This window comes from Podarcis tiliguerta, assembly GCF_965153285.1.
Source record: "Podarcis tiliguerta genome assembly, chromosome: Z".
NCBI classification, from domain to species: domain Eukaryota; kingdom Metazoa; phylum Chordata; class Lepidosauria; order Squamata; family Lacertidae; genus Podarcis; species Podarcis tiliguerta.
The window spans coordinates 2,501-18,567 of NC_139553.1; the positions used below are offsets into that span (position 1 = coordinate 2,501).

The 16,067-nt window shown below is 48.0% G+C and overlaps 1 long non-coding RNA gene across 2 annotated transcripts; it reads right to left on the minus strand.

Annotated features, from left to right (window-relative positions):
* Window positions 1-7,477: 7,477 nt before the first annotated feature.
* On the minus strand, window positions 7,478-15,569 carry LOC310669138. Of its 2 annotated transcripts, none has more exons than XR_014507040.1 (3): window positions 15,174-15,569; window positions 9,910-10,017; window positions 7,478-7,774 (listed from the first exon to the last, which is right to left on the minus strand). It is a non-coding gene; the product is annotated as an uncharacterized lncRNA (long non-coding RNA). The 2 variants fall into 2 exon arrangements; XR_014507041.1 differs by having other exon boundaries at window positions 7,478-7,777.
* Between the last annotated feature and the right edge of the window lie 498 nt (window positions 15,570-16,067).

A 16,067-nucleotide genomic window follows, 5' to 3' on the forward strand; every position in this document is an offset into this window, starting at 1 on the left:
CGGCCTCAGGGGTGCATTGCAAGGCAGACCCTAAACAAAACTGCCTTCCTGACCCAAAGGGTTAGGGTTAGGGTAGAAAGACTATACTCCTCTGGAAGCCTGTTTATTGTGACTCGTTTCTACAATTGTGAATGCAGCTGCACACTGGTGTTGATGAAGGAACCCGCAGACCGGTCCTGGTGAAAGCGCACTGCTTTAGGAGACTGGGGCCTTGTCCCAACGCTCACCCTCTCAAACCCAGAAGATCCCAAGACAATTTGGCTCCTACCGTTCTCCGTATGGGTCTGCTCCTCTTCCAGACAGGCGCTGATGAAGCTGGGATGAAGATCTTGTCTGTCATGCTTGGTGGGGGGGAGGCAGAGCATTCCCTCCATCTTTCCCTTCTGCCTGGAAATGTGCGCAGGGAAGCACATTCGCTTCAGAAACCCTCGTTTTCCCCCTCCCTTTCCTCTTCCATGCCCAAGTAGGCTTGTGCCCGATGACAAGGAACAATGCACACCCCATACAAAGAAATATCAGTGGGTCTGATTTCTTTGAGATGAACTGAGAGTTGGAGTATAAAACAGGCACAATAAAGCAGCTACCAGGGAAGGGGAAGTACTTGGCCATCATACAACTAAAGGGAAGGTATGTTTTCCTGTTACTTCTTTCTGAAGCACATTCCAAAGAATAATATGACGCTACATAAATATCTGTATCTGGAAGGGACCCCAAGGGTCATCCAGCCCAACCCGCTGCAAGGCAGGAATACGCAGGAGAACCACCACCAACCTTGGCTGTGCTGTCAGTGTTCAAGTATGAAATGGCACTTTTAAGGGAATTTAAACTGAAGCTGCAAGTTGCGTCATGAAACACACCTTGCCATCCCCTTCTGCTGACTGGGAGCGGAGGAGGTGCTGCTTAGTCTCCCCAGGAGCATTTCAACAGTCAGGAGGAGGCCTGAAGCCTTCAGGGAGATTGTACATTTAACGCTATTTCTCTTTCCTCTTTCTGAAGCCCTTTCCAAAGAATAATAATGGTATATAAACCTCTGGAAGGAGCCGCAAGGGTCATCCAGTCCAACCCGCTGCATTGCAGGAACATGCAGGACTCCCTTACGGGGAACAATCCTGCAACCTTGCTTGTGCAGCAAATGTTGCCCTCTTAAAACCCTAAACCTAACCGTAACTTCCTAACCCTAACCTCAAACCTAATCCTAGTCCTAAAACCCTAGCCCTAAAACCCTAACCCCAACCCCTACCCTTAACCCTAAACCTAACCGACTGCAAGGCACGAATATGCAGGAGTCCCTTACGGGGAACAATCCTGCAACCTTGCTTGTGCAGCTAATGTTGCCCTCTTAAAACCCTAAACCTAAACCTAACCTCCTAACCCACTGCAGGGCAGGAATATGCAGAACCACCACCAACCTTGGCTGTGCTGTCCATGTTGCTCTATGAAATGGCACTTTTAAGGCAATTTAAGCTGCAGCTGCAAGTGGCGCCATGAAGCACACCTTGCCATTCCCTTTTCCTGACCGGAAACGGAGGAGGTGCTGCTTACAGTCTCCCCAAAAACATTTCAACAATCAGGAGGAGGCATGAAGCCTTCGGGGGGGGGGGTTGTACATCTGCTAAGAACATTCAACGCTATTTCTCTTTCCTCTTTCTGAAGCCCTTTCCAAAGAATAATGATGGTATATAAACCTCTGGAAGGGACCCCAAGGGTCATCCAGTCCATGCCGCTGCATGGCAGTAACATGCAAGAGTCCCTTACCGGGAACAATCCCGCAACCTTGCTTGTGCAGCAAATGTTGCCCTCTTAAAACCCTAAACCTAACCCTGACTCTAACCCTAAAACCCTAACCCTAACCCACTGCAAGGCAGGAGTATGCAGAACCACCACCAACCTTGGCTTTGCTGTCAGTGTTCAAGTGTGAATTGGCACTTTTAAGGCAATTTAAAATGCAGCTGCAAGTTGCGCCATGAAACACACCTTGCCATTCCCTTTTCCTGACCGGAAACGGAGGAGATGCTGCTTACAGTCTCCCCAAAAACATTTCAACAATCAGGAGGCATGAAGCCTTCGGGGAGGGGGGGGATTACATCTGCTAAGAACATTTAACGCTATTTCTAGTTTCTGAAGCCCTTAGCAGAGAATAATGATGGTATATAAACCTCTGGAAGAGACCCCCAAGGGTCATCCAGTCCAACCCGCTGCATCGAAGGAACATGCAGGAGTCCCTTAGGGAGAACAATCCTGCAAACTTGCTTGTGCAGCAAATGTTGGCCTCTTAAGACCCTAAATCGGAAACCCCAACCCTGGGTCCATTCTTTCTGAACTTTGACCCCTACTTAAAAACTAGGCTTTGCATGCTCTTTATTACGCCAACCCCAAATTGTCCTGGTTGTTGTGCACTTGTCTAGAAGTACCATTTTCTATAGGGAAAACATCTCATAAAGAGATCTTTCTGCACCTGCAGCCTCAGGGGTGCATTGCAGGGCAGTCCCTAAACAAAACTGCCTTCCTGACCCAAAGGGTTAGGGTTAGGGTAGAAAGAATATACTCCTCTGGAAGCCTGTTTATTGTGACTCGTTTCTACAATTGTGAATGCAGCTGCACACTGGTGTTGGTGAAGGAACCCACAGACCGGTCCTGGTGAAAGCGCACTGCTTTAGGAGACTGGGGCCTTGTCCCAACGCTCACCCTCTCAAACCCAGAAGATCCCAAGACAATTTGGCTCCTACCGTTCTCCGTATGGGTCTGCTCCTCTTCCAGACAGGCGCTGATGAAGCTGGGATGAAGATCTTGTCTGTCATGCTTGGTGGGGGGGAGGCAGAGCATTCCCTCCATCTTTCCCTTCTGCCTGGAAATGTGCGCAGGGAAGCACATTCGCTTCAGAAACCCTCGTTTTCCCCCTCCCTTTCCTCTTCCATGCCCAAGTAGGCTTGTACCCAATGACAGTAAGGAACAACGCACACCCCATACAGAGAAATATCAGTGGGTCTGATTTCTTTGAGATGAACTGAGAGTTGGAGTATAAAACAGGCACAATAAAGCAGCTACCAGGGAAGAGGAAGTACTTGGCCATCATACAACTAATGGGAAGGTATGTTTTCCTGTTTCTTCTTTCTGAAGCACATTCCAAAGAATAATATGACGCTACATAAATATCTATATCTGGAAGGGATCCCAAGGGTCATCCAGCCCAACCCGCTGCAAGGCAGGAATATGCAGGAGAACCACCATCAACCTTGGCTGTGCTGTCAGTGTTCAAGTATGAAATGGCACTTTTTAGGCAATTTAAGCTGCAGCTGCAAGTTGCGCCATGAAACACACCTTGCCATTCCCTTTTCCTGACTGGGAGCGGAGGAGGTGCTGCTTACAGTCTCCCCAAGAACATTTCAACAATCAGGAGGCCTGAAGCCTTCGGGGGGGGGATTGTACATCTGCTAAGCGCATTTAACGCTATTTCTCTTTCTGAAGCCCTTTCCAAATAATAATGATGGTATAAAAACTTCTGTAAGGGACCCCAAGGGTCATCCAGTCCATCCCACTGCATCGCAGGAACATGCAGGAGTCCCTTACGGGGAACAATCCCGCAACCTTGCATGTCCAGCAAATGTTGCCCTCTTAAAACCCTAAACCTAACCCTAAAACCCAAACCCTAACTCTAACCCGCTGCAAGGCAGGAATATGCAGGAAAACAAACATCAACCTTGGCTGTGCTGTCAGTGTTCAAGTATGAAATGGCACTTTAAAGGCAATTTAAGCTGCAGCCGCAAGTTGCGCCATGAAACACACCTTGCCATCCCCTTTTGCTGGCTGGGAGCGGAGGAGGTGCTGCTTACAGTCTCCCCAAAAACATTTCAACAATCAGGAGGAGGCATGAAGCCTTCGGGGTGATTGTACATCTGCTAAGAACATTTAACGCTATTTCTTTCTGAAGCCCTTTCCAAAGAATGGTGGTGGTATATAAACCTCTGGAAGGGACCCCAAGGGTCATCCAGTCCAACCCGCTGCATCGCAGGAACATGCAGGAGTCCCTTACGGGGAACAATCCTGCAACCTTGGTTGTGCAACAAATGTTGCCCTCTTAAAACCCTAACCCTAACTCAAACCCTCAAACCCTAACCCTAACCTCCTATCCCTAACACACTGCAAGGCAGGAATATGCAGGAGAACAACCATCAACCTTGGTTGTGCTGTCAGTGTTGCCCTATGAAATGGCACTTTTAAGGGAATTTAAACTGAAGCTGCAAGTTGAGCCATGAAGCACCCCTTGCCATCCCCTTTTGCTGACTGGGAGCGGAGGAGGTGCTGCTTACAGTCTCCCCAGGAGAATTTCAACAGTCAGGAGGAGGCCTGAAGCCTTCGGGGGGGATTGTACATCTGCTAAGAACATTTAATGCTATTTCTCTTTCCTCTTTCTGAAGCCCTTTCCAAAGAATGGTGGTGGTAATATAAACCTCTGGAAGGGACCCCAAGGGTCATCCAGTCCAACCCGCTGCATTGCAGGAACATGTGGTACTCCCTTACGGGGAACAATCCCGCAATCTTGCTTGTGCAGCAAATGTTGCCCTCTTAAAACCCAAACCCTAACCCCCTAACCCTAACCCACTGCAAGGCAGGAATATGCAGAATCACCCCCAACCTTGCCTGTGCTGTAAGTGTTTAAGTATGGAATGGCACTTTTAAGGCAATTTAAACTGCAGCTGCAAGTTGCGCCATGAAGCACACCTTGCCATCCCCTTTTGCCATTGTCCTGCCATTGTCTTCTGCCATTGGGGCTCCCAGCCTAGGTGCATAGCGGGGGACACTCTTAAATCTTTGCACAGTTGATTTTTAAGGGCTGACACACACAAACACACCCCAAAACTGTGTTAAGAGATTACTAAATGCTAAGGTTTCAATTTTTTGAGCGACTGTGAGAAAATACAATCTCCCAGACCATCAAGGAATAGAGACTGTTCTCTAGGAGGGTGTGAGGATAGGAAGAGAGACTTTTCAACCAGCTTTTTAAGCTGAAATCCACCTTTGGAGAAGGCAGGCTGCACCTCTGGAAAGGACCAGGCCTTGTGGAAGTGTAGGGACTGTGCGGACTCACCAATTTAGAGAGATAGCTAGGTATTTCCCACTGTTCCCTTTACTCCTTGCTGCTAAGAATCTTTTCCGGTGGATGGAAGTGGACTTAGGCAGATGTAGCATTCGACATTAAGGAATAAAGCAGAGCCCATGCAGGCAACCCATCTTTTGCAACTGCTGCCTTGCCTCTTTTTCTTCTCTTTCCTTTGGCTGCCACGCTGCTGGGCGAATCAGGTGTTTGGTTAAAGGAGCTGTTTGGGACTTGTCTCAAAAGATCCACTTTCCCCCTCTCGTCCCACAAGGCAGCAACAGGAGGGCACCTCTTCTCCCTCCATCAGGCAAAACTCCCCCCCTTCCTTCTCCTCCCCCTTTTCGGAGCAGGAATTCAACACGCCCCATAGAGACCTGAGAAATAACGGGGGCGGGGGGGAGAGGACGACTGAATAGGGGTCCCTGTAAAAACAGGCACAGGATCTGCAAGCTCCAATTAACGTGCAAGGAATAAGGGAGCTCACAGGAAGTGAGGTTACTTTCCCATCATACAACTAACTTTGAGTAACACTATTTCTCTTTCCTCTTTCTGAAGCCCTTTCCAAAGAATAACGATGGTATGTAAACCTCTGGAAAGGACCACAAGGGTCATCCAGCCCAACCCGCTGCATCGCAGGAACATGCGGGAGTCCCTTAAGGGGAAAAATCCTAACATCTTGGTTCTGCAGCTAATGTTCCTCTCTTAAATGGCACTTTGAAGGCTACTTCAGGGATCCCCACCTCTCCTGCAGCTGCAAGTTCAGCCAGGAAGCAAACTTGGCCATCCACTATTCTTGACTGGAAACAGAGGAAGTGCTGCTTACATCCTCCCTGGGAGCATTAAGGTAAAGGGACCCCTGACCATTAGGCCCAGTTACGGACTCTGGGGTTGCAGCCCTCATCTCGTTTTACTGGCCAAGGGAGCCGGCGCACAGCATGATTAAGCCGCTTCCGCCGAAACAGAACAGCGCACGGAAATGCCGTTTACCATCCCGCCGGAGTGGTACCCATTTATCTAATTGTACTTCGAACTACTAGGTTGGCAGGAGAAAGGACCCTGCAAAGGGATTTCACTCCGTCACGGGGATTCGAACCGCCAACCTTCTGATCCCCAAGTCCTAGGCTCTGTGGTTTAACCCACAGCGCCACCTGCAGCCCGTAACTTAAAGGAATGCTATTTCTGTTTCATCTTTCTCAAGCACATTCCAAAGAATCCTATGCTGCTGCATTTATATCTATATCTGGAAAGGACCAGCCCAACCCACTGCAGGGCAGGAATATGCAGGAGAACAACCATCAACCTTGGTTGTGCTGTCACTGTTGCCCTATAAAATGGCACTTTTAAGGCAATTTAAACTGCAGCCGCAAGTTGCGCCATGAAGCACACCTTGCCACCCCCTTTTGCTGGATGGGAGCAGAGGAGGTGCTGCTTACAGTCTCCCCAGGAGCATTTCAACAATCAGGAGGCCTGAAGCCTTCGGGGGGGATTGTACATCTGCTAAGCGCATTTAACGCTATTTCTCATTCCTCTTTCTGCAGCCCTTTCCAAAGAATAATGGTGGTATAAAAACCTCTGGAAGGGACCCCAAGAGTCATCCAGTCCATCCCGCTGCATCTCAGGAACATGCAGGAGTCCCTTACGGGGAACAATTCTGCAACCTTGGTTGTGCAGCAAATGCTGCCCTCTTAAAACCCTAACCCTAAACCCCTAACCCTAAATACTAACCCTATCCCTATCCCAAACCCTAAAATCCTAACCCACTGAAAGGCAGGAATATGCAAAACCACCACCAACCTTGGCTGTGCTGTCAGTGTTCAAGTATGGCACTTTTAAGGCAATTTAAACTGCAGCTGCAAGTTGCGCCATGAAACACACCTTGCCATCCCCTTTTCCTGACTGGGAGCGGAGGAGGTGCTGCTTATAGTCTCCCCAGGGGCATTTCAATAGTCAGGAGGAGGCCTGAAGCCTTCGGGGTGATTGTACATCTGCTGAGAACATTTATACCTCCAGAAAAGGAAACAACCATGAGCCTACTCTAAGGGAACGCTCAGGAGTGTATGAAGTGTAATTTCTTTAAAACACCTCTCTTAACATTACAGACTGCTGCAAATTTCCAAAACGCATACATCCATGCCAGTATTTGTCAACGTAAATGATTCAATTGGCTTTTGGTTTTGGCCCCTGTTGCAGGGGCTCAGCCCACTTAGTCTCCTGCCATTGGGGCTCCCAGCCTAGGTGCATAGCGGGGGACAGGCTTAAATCTTTGCACAATGGAATTTTAAGGACTGGCACACACAAACACCCCCAAACTTTATTAAGACATTACCCTAACCCTAACCCTGACCCTGTTCTCTGGGAGGGTGTGAGGATAGGAAGAGAGACTTTTCAACCAGCTGTTTGAGCTGAAAACCACCTTTGGAGAAGGAAGGCTGCACCTCTGGAAAGGACCGGGCCTTGTGGAAGTGTAGGGACTGTGCGGACTCACCAATTTAGAGATAGTTAGGTATTTCCCACCGTTCCCTTTACTCCTTGCTGCTAAGAATCTTTTCCGGTGGATGGAAGTGGACTTAGGCAGATGTAGCATTCGACATTAAGGAATAAAGCAGAGCCCATGCAGGCAACCCATCTTTTGCAACTGCTGCCTTGCCTCTTTTTCTTCTCTTTCCTTTGGCTGCCACGCTGCTGGGCGAATCAGGTGTTTGGTTAAAGGAGCTGTTTGGGACTTGTCTCAAAAGATCCCCTTTCCCCCTCTCGCCCCACAAGGCAGCAACAGGAGGGCACCTCTTCTCCCTCCATCAGGCAAAACTCCCCCCTTCCTTCTCCCCTTTTTTGGGAGCAGGAATGCAGCACAGCCCATAGACACCTGGAAAATAACAGGGGGGCAGATTTTTTCCAGAACATCTGAAAGAGGGGTTTGTATAAAAAGAGGCACCGGATCTGCCAAGCTCCAATAAATGTTCAGGGAAGAATAAGGGAGCTCACAGGAAACGAGGAGACTTTCCTGTGTTCGGCTGCAACTAACTTTAAGGAACGCTATTTCTTTTTCTTCTTTCTGAAGCCCTTTCCAAAGAATAATGATGGAATATAAACCTCTAGAAGGGACCCCAAGGGTCATCCAGTCCAACCCGCAACATCCCAGGAACATGCAGGACTCCCATAAGGGGAACAATCCTGCAACCTTGGTTGTGCAACAAATGTTGCCCTCTTAAATGGCACTTTGAAGGCTGCTTAATTATAGTTCAGGGATCCACACCTCTCCTGCAGCTGCAAGTTCAGCCATGAAGCCAACATGGCCATCCAATATTCTGGACTGGAAACAGAGGTGGTGCTGCTTACATCCTCCCTGGGAGCATTTCAACTGTCAGGGGGAAGCCCTGACCCCTAACCCCAGCCCTAATAATGACCCAAACCCCAACCAATACACTTACAACAGCAGACTTACAACTTCTGACCTTTGTCAAAGGTAAAGGGACCCCTGACCATTAGGTCCAGTCGTAGCCGACTCTGGGGTTGCGGCACGCATCTCGCTTTACTGGTCAAGGAAGCCGGCGTACAGCTTCCGGGTCATGTGACTAGAAGGAGTGAGCCGCTTCTGGCGAACCAGAGCAGCGCACGGAAACGCCATTGACCTTCCCGTCGGAGTGGTACCTATTAATCTACTTGCACTTTGACGTGCCTTCGTACTGCTAGGCTGGCAGGAGCAGGGACCCTGCAAAGGGAGCTCACCCCATCGCGGGGATTCGAACCACTGACCTTCTGATCGGCAAGTCCTTGGCTCTGTGGTTTAACCAACAGTGCCACCTAAATCCCGTAACTTAAAGGAGTGTTTCTTCGTTCTGAAGCACATTCCAAAGAATCCTATGATGCTGCATTTATATCTATATCTGGAAGGTCCCCAAAGGTCATCCAGGCCAGCCCACGGCAAGGCAGGAATATGCAGGAGAACCACCAATCTTGGTTGTGCTGTCAGTGTTGCCCTATGAAATGGCACTTTTAAGGCACTTTAAACTGCACCTGCAAGTTGCGCCATGAAGCACCCCTTGCCATCCCCTTTTGCTGACTGGGAGGGGAGGAGGTGCTGCTTACAGTCTCCCCAGGAGCATTTCAACAGTCAGGAGGAGGCCTGAAGCCTTTGGGGTGATTGTACATCTGCTGAGAACATTTATGCCTCCAGAAAAGGAAACAACAATGAGCCTGCTCTAAGGGAACGCTCATGAGTGTATAAAGTGTTTTTTCTTTAAAACACCTCTCTTAGCATTACAAACTGCTGCAAATTTCCAAAACGCATACATCCGTGCCAGTATTTGTCAATGTAAATGATTCAATTGACTTTGGTTTTGGCCCCTGCTGCAGGGGCTCAGCCCACTTAGTCTCCTGCCATTGGGGCTACCAGCCTAGGTGCATAGCGGGAGACAGGCTTTGATCTTTGCACAGTTGATTTTTAAGGGCTGACACACCCACCCACCCCAAAACTGTATTAAGACATTACTAAATGCTAAGGTTTCCATTTTTGGAGAGACCGTGGGAAAATACTATCTCCCTGACCATCGTGGAATAGAGACTGTTCTCTGGGAGGTTGCCAGGGTTACGGGTGTGAGGAGAGGAAAAGAGACACTTCAACCAGCTGTTTGAGCTGAAATCCACCTTTGGAGAAGGCAGGCTGCTCCTCAGGAAAGGACCGGGCCTTGTGGAGGTGTAGCGATTGTGTGGACTCACCGATTTAGAGAGATAGCTAGGTATTTCCCACCGTTCCCTTTACTCCTTGCTGCTAAGAATCTTTTCCGGTGGATGGAAGTGCACTTAGGCAGATGTACCTGCCTTTTGCAACTGCCTGGAGATGTCTGGGAGCTGCCTTGCCTCTTTTTCTTCTCTTTCCTTTGGCTGCCACGCTGCTGGGCGAATCAGGTGTTTGGTTAAAGGAGCTGTTTGGATCTTGTGCCCAAAGATCCCCTTTCCCCCTCTCGCCCCGCAAGGCAGCAGCAGGAGGGCCCTGGCACTGGCATCTTTGGGGCACTGGCATCTGGTCTCAAAAGATTCCCTCTTCTCCCTCCCTCCGTCAGGCGAAGCTTCCCCTTCTCCTTCCCCTTTTTGGGAGCAGGAATTCCGCACGCCCCATACAGCCTGAGAAAGAGGGGGGTGGGGTGGACGAATTATTCCAGAACTGAAAGAGGGATCCGTGTAAAAACAGGCACAGTATCTGCCAAGCTCCAATTAATGTGCAAGGAAGAATAAGTGAGCTCACAGGAAGTGAGGCGACTTTCCTGTGTTAGGCTGCAACTAACTTTAAGGTATGCTATTTCTCTTTCTGAAGCCATTTCCAAAGAATAATGATGGGGTCTCTGGAAGGGACCCCAAGGGTCATCCAGTCCAACCCGCTACATCGCAGGAGTCCCTTATGGGGAACAATCCCGCAACCTTGGTTGTGCAGCAAACGTTGCTCTCTTAAATGGGACACCTCTCCTGCAGCTGCAAGTTCAGCCATGAAGCCAACATGACCATCCACTATTCTTGACTGGAAACAGAGGAAGTGCTGCTTACATCCTCCCTGGGAGCATTTCAACAGTCAGGGGGAGACCCTGACCCCTAAGCCTAACTCAAAGCCTCTCCCTAACCCCGACCCTAACAATGACCCAAACCCCAACCCCTAGACTTACAACAGCAGACTTACAACTTATGACCATTGTCAAAGGTAAAGGCACCCCTGACCGTTAGGTCCAGTCACAGACAACTCTGGGGTTGCGGCGCTCATCCTGCTTTACTGGCCGAGGGAGCCGGTGTACAGCTTGCGGGTCATGTGGCCAGCATGACTAAGCCGCTTCTGGCGAACCAGAGCAGAGCACGGAAACGCCGTTTACCTTCCCGCCGGAGCGGTACCTGTTTTTCTTCTTGCACTTTAACGTGCTTTCGAATTGCTAGCTCACCCTGTTGCGGGGATTCGAACCGCTGACCTTCTGATCCGTAAGTCCTAGGCTCTGTGGTTTAACGCACAGCGCCACCTGTGTCTTCTTTCTGACCTTTGACCACTAGTTAAAAACTAGACTTTCCGTGGCCTTCTTTACTCCAACCCCAAATTATCCAGGATGTTGTACACCTGTCTAGAAGTACCAAACATCTCATAAAGAGATTTTTCTGCACCTGCGGCCTCAGGTGTGCATTGCAGTCCAAAAACAATACTGTCTTCCTGACCCTGGAGTTAGGGGAATTAGGGCATTTAGGGTATAAAGACTATACTTTTTGGGAAGTCTGTTGGGAAGTGGTTGGCCATCATACAACTAACCTGGAGGTATGTTTTACTGCTTATTCTTTGTGTGGCACTTTCCAGCCCTTAGGAAGATGCAGGCGTCTCTTATGGAGATCCCCCTGCAACATTGGTGTTCACAGTACCAAAAGGTGGTAGCATTTAACTGTTAGGTGTCACAGCCTAAAGTGAGGCACCTTTGCCATCGTAACGGTAAAGGGACCCCTGACCATTAGGTCCAGTCGTGACCGACTCTGAGGTTGCGGCGCTCATCTCGCTTTACTGGCCTTGAGAACCGCCATTAACCTTCCTGCCAGAGCATTTATCTACTTGCACTTTGACATGCTATCAAACTGCTAGGTTAGCAGGAGCAGGGAGACAGCAACGGGAGCTCACCCCATGGCGGGGATTCAAAAAGCTGACCTTCTGTTCGGCAAGTCCTAGGCTCTATGGTTTAACCCACAGTGCCACCTGCGTCCTATAACTTAAAGAAATGCTTTCGTCTTTCTGAATCCCTTTCCAAAGAATAATGATAGCATATAAACCTCTGGAAGGGACCCCAAGGGTCATCCAGTCCAACCCGCTACATCGCAGGAGTCCCTTATGGGGAACAATCCTGCAACCTTGGTTGTGCAGCAAATGTTACCCTCTTAAATGACACTTTAAAGGCTACTTAGATATAGTTCAGGGATCCACAGCTCTCCTACAACTGCAAGTTCAGCCATAAAGGCAACATGGCCATCCCCCATTCTTGACTGGAAACAGAGGAAGTGCTGCTTACATCGTCCCTGGGAGCAGTTCAACAGTCAAGGGGAGGCCCGGACCCCTAAGCCTAACCCCAACCATAACAATGACCCTAGACTTACAACTGCAGACTTACAACTTCTGACCTTTGTCAAAGGTAAAGGGACCCCTGACCATTAGGTCCAGTTGTGGCTGACTCTGGGGTTGCGGTGCGCATCTCAATTGGCACAGCTTCTGGGTCATGTGGCCAGCATGACTAAGCCGCTTCTAGCGAACCAGAGCAGCGCACGGAAACGCTGTTTACCTTCCTGCCAGAGCGGTACCTATTTATCTACTTGCACTTTGACGTGCTTTCAAGTTGCTAGGTTGGCAGGAGCAGGGCCCCTGCAAAGGGAGCTCACCCCGTCGCGCAGATTTGAACGCCAACCTTCTGATCGGCAAGTCCTAGGCTCTGTGGTTTAACCCGCAGCGCCACCTGTGTCCCTTCTTTCTGACATTGGCCCCTAGTTAAAAACTAGACTTTCCGTGGCCTTCTTTACTCCAACCCCAAATTGTTCAGGTTGTTGTGCACCTGTCTAGAGGTACCAAACATCTCATAAAGAGATTTTTCTGCATCTGCGGCCTCAAGTGTGCATTGCAGGGCAGTCCCAAAACAAAACTGTCTTCCTGACCCTGGGGTTAGGGGAATTAGGGAATTTAGGGTATAAAGACTATACTTTTTGGGAAGCCTGTTTATTCTGACTCGTTTCTACAGTTGTGTGCGCAGCTGCACACTGGTGTTGGTGAAGAAAACCCTCACCCCTTCATGCCCAGAAGTTCCCTGGACAATTTGGCTCCTACCGTTCTCTGTATGGGTGCTGCTCCTCTTCCAGGCAAGCGCTGAAGGTGGGACCTTGTCCGCCATGATTAGGTAGGGAAGACAGATTAGGGGGGAGAAGGTAGAGCGTTCCCTCTATCTCCCCCTTCTGCCCTGAAGTGTATGCAAGGAAGCCCACTCATTTCAGGAATCCTCGTTTCCCCCCTCCCTTTCCTTTTCCATGCCTAAGTAGGCTTATGCACCGAAACATATGGGTGATAATGAATCCACAAAATCTGACATTAAGGAACACAGCAAACCTGTGCGCCTGATTTCTTTCAGGTGAACTGAAAGAGTAGGAGTATAAAACAGGCACCCATTGTTTGTATTGCTATGCAAGACAGAATAAAGTAGCAAGCTGGGAAGCGGAAGGGGTTGGCCATCATACAACTAACCTGGAGGTATGTTTTCCTGTTTCTTCTTTGTGTGGCACTTTGCAGCTCTTAGGAATATGCAGGCGTCCCTTATGGAGATCTCCCTGCAACCTTAGTGCTCACAGTACCAAAAGGTGGTAGCATTTAGCTGTTAGGAGTGAAGCAACTTTCCCTTCATACAACTAACTTAAAGGAATGCTATTTTTGTTTATTCTTTCTGAAGCACATTCCTAAGAATCATATGATGCTGCATATATATCTATATCTGGAAGGGACCCCAAGGGTCTTCCAGCCCAACCCACTGAAAGGCAGGAATATGCAGGAAAACAACCATCAACCTTGGCTGTGCTGTCAGTGTTGCCGGATTAAATGGCACTTTTAAGGCAATTTAAGCTGCAGTCGCAAGTTGCGCCATGAAGCACCCCTTGCCATCCCCTTTTGCTGACTGGGAGCGGAGGAGGTGCTGCTTACAGTCTCCCCAGGAGCATTTCAACAGTCAGGAGGAGGCCTGAAGCCTTTGGGGTGATTGTACATCTGCTAAGAACATTTATACCTCCAGAAAGGAAACAACCATGAGCCTCCTCTAAGGGAACGCTCATGAGTGTATAAAGTGTTTTTTCTTTAAAACACCTCTCTTAACATTACAAACTGCTGCAAATTTCCAAAACGCATACATCCGTGCCAGTATTTGTCAATGTAAATGATGCAACTGGCTTTTGGTTTTGGCCCCTCTTGCAGGGGCACTGCCCAATTACTCTTGTGCCATTGGGGCTCCCAGCCTAGGTGCATAGCGGGAGACAGGCTTTAATCTTTGCACAGTTGATTTTTAAGGGCTGACACACACCCCAAAACTGTATTCTGACGCACTTTCCAAAGAATCATATGATGGTGGGGGAGTATATGTCGGGAAGGGACCCCAAGGGCCATCCAGTCCAACCTGCTACCAGGCAGGAATACTGCAAGTTCACTTCCGCCAGGAAGCCCCCCTTGCCATCCCCTTTTGTCCTCCCTGAAGTTCTTCGGCTGATTGCAGATATGCTAACCTACAGGCAAAGGAAAAACCATGAGCCTACTCTGAAGACTCGTAAATGTAGAAAGTGCTTTTCTTTAGAGCACCTCTCTTAACATTGCAAGCTGCTGCAAGTGTCCAAAACTGGTGTCAAGTTGCTGGTTTGTAAATATTAAATATTCCTACTTTATTGATCTGAATTACTCAAACGGCTTCTAGTGCTGGCCACTACAGCAGGGGCTGGTCCCCATTTCATCTTGTGCTGTTCAATTCAGAGTATCTGCTCAAAAAATCAAACAGAAAGCAATGGGGGGTTGCCATTAAGGCTGGGATCTTCTAGACCCAAACTGGGTTTGGAGATGCTCCATAAGACAAACCAGCCAGCTCACTGCCTCTCTAATTCACTTGGCTTGCTTGCAAATTAATTATATTTTTTAATTTATGCCTCTTCCAAAACATTTATCATAAGATTTAACGTGCAAGTGTACCACTTTGGGATGCTAATTCATCTCCGGTTGGATTATGTGGATAAATCGATAGGTGAAAGATCGGTGCCTTGAGTAATTACTTCGTTAAAGCAATGGTTCATCTGAAGAAATTAAGTTTCCAACACATTGCTTTGTCACCTTTCGATAGCCTAACAAGAACAGGAAAACGGAGACAGGAAGGCGGGAGGTGCTAGCCTACCCCAATCAAGTAAATAAAATTATTTTACTGTATTTTTACTGTGCTGTACTGTGGTAGTTAGGGGGGGTTAGGCCAAGCCAGACTTGGGTGAGTGTAATATATCATGAGTGGGGTTGTTTTAAAACGTTCTTATATGTTATATGTTAATATGTCTATTTTTTCCCTTTTACCTTCATGACTTTTCCTCCATCTTCTCTTCTCCCTTCATCACACATTTTCTCCTCCTCCTCCTTTTCAGAGCAGGAATTCAGACCTAAGAAATATCAATAATGTTAATTATTTTCACAAGAATGGAAAGAGGGATCCATGTCAAAGCAAACATATAATATATCCAGCCCAGATTGCAGTGGAAGAAAGAATCAAGTGGGAATGGAGCCAGCATCCGACTAAGTAGAAGAAATGTGTTTTTCTTCTTTATTTTTTCTTGTTTGTTCTTGTTTCTTCTTTCTGAAGCACTTCCCCAAGAATCATATAATGGTGCATCTAGCTGGAAGGGACCCCAAGGGCCATCCAGTCCAACCCGCTGCAAGGCAGGAATCTGGGAAGGAACCACAAGGGTTCATTTAATAATAATAATAAGTGGAGGAATTAGCTGGTTACAAAACCACCTTCATCTGAACAATACACTGTTCAGGTAGTTTTCAATACATTAAAGGCGGCCTGAGAGGGAAAGCAATGGAGATCTGCACTTTATTTTATATAAATAAATTAATAATTATTATCATCATCACAGCCAGTTCCTCTGTTGTTGCTGTAGCCAAGAGGAGCTTCCCCGCCCCAATTCGAATAAATAAAAATACTATAATGTTAAGGCTTAGGGGGGAAGAGGCCATGTCCCACTTGGGTGGGTGTAATTTATAATAATAATTTAGCATTTAATGCTAATAATAATGTATTACTCTTTCCCAGCCACCAACAGAATATTTTTTTAAAAATAATAAAACATCATACACTACAAACTTCCCTCACCCTTTTATAATAATAATAATAAAATTAATTATAATATATTACTCTTTCCCAGGCACCAACAGAGTATTTTAAAAAACGATAAAACTACAAACTTC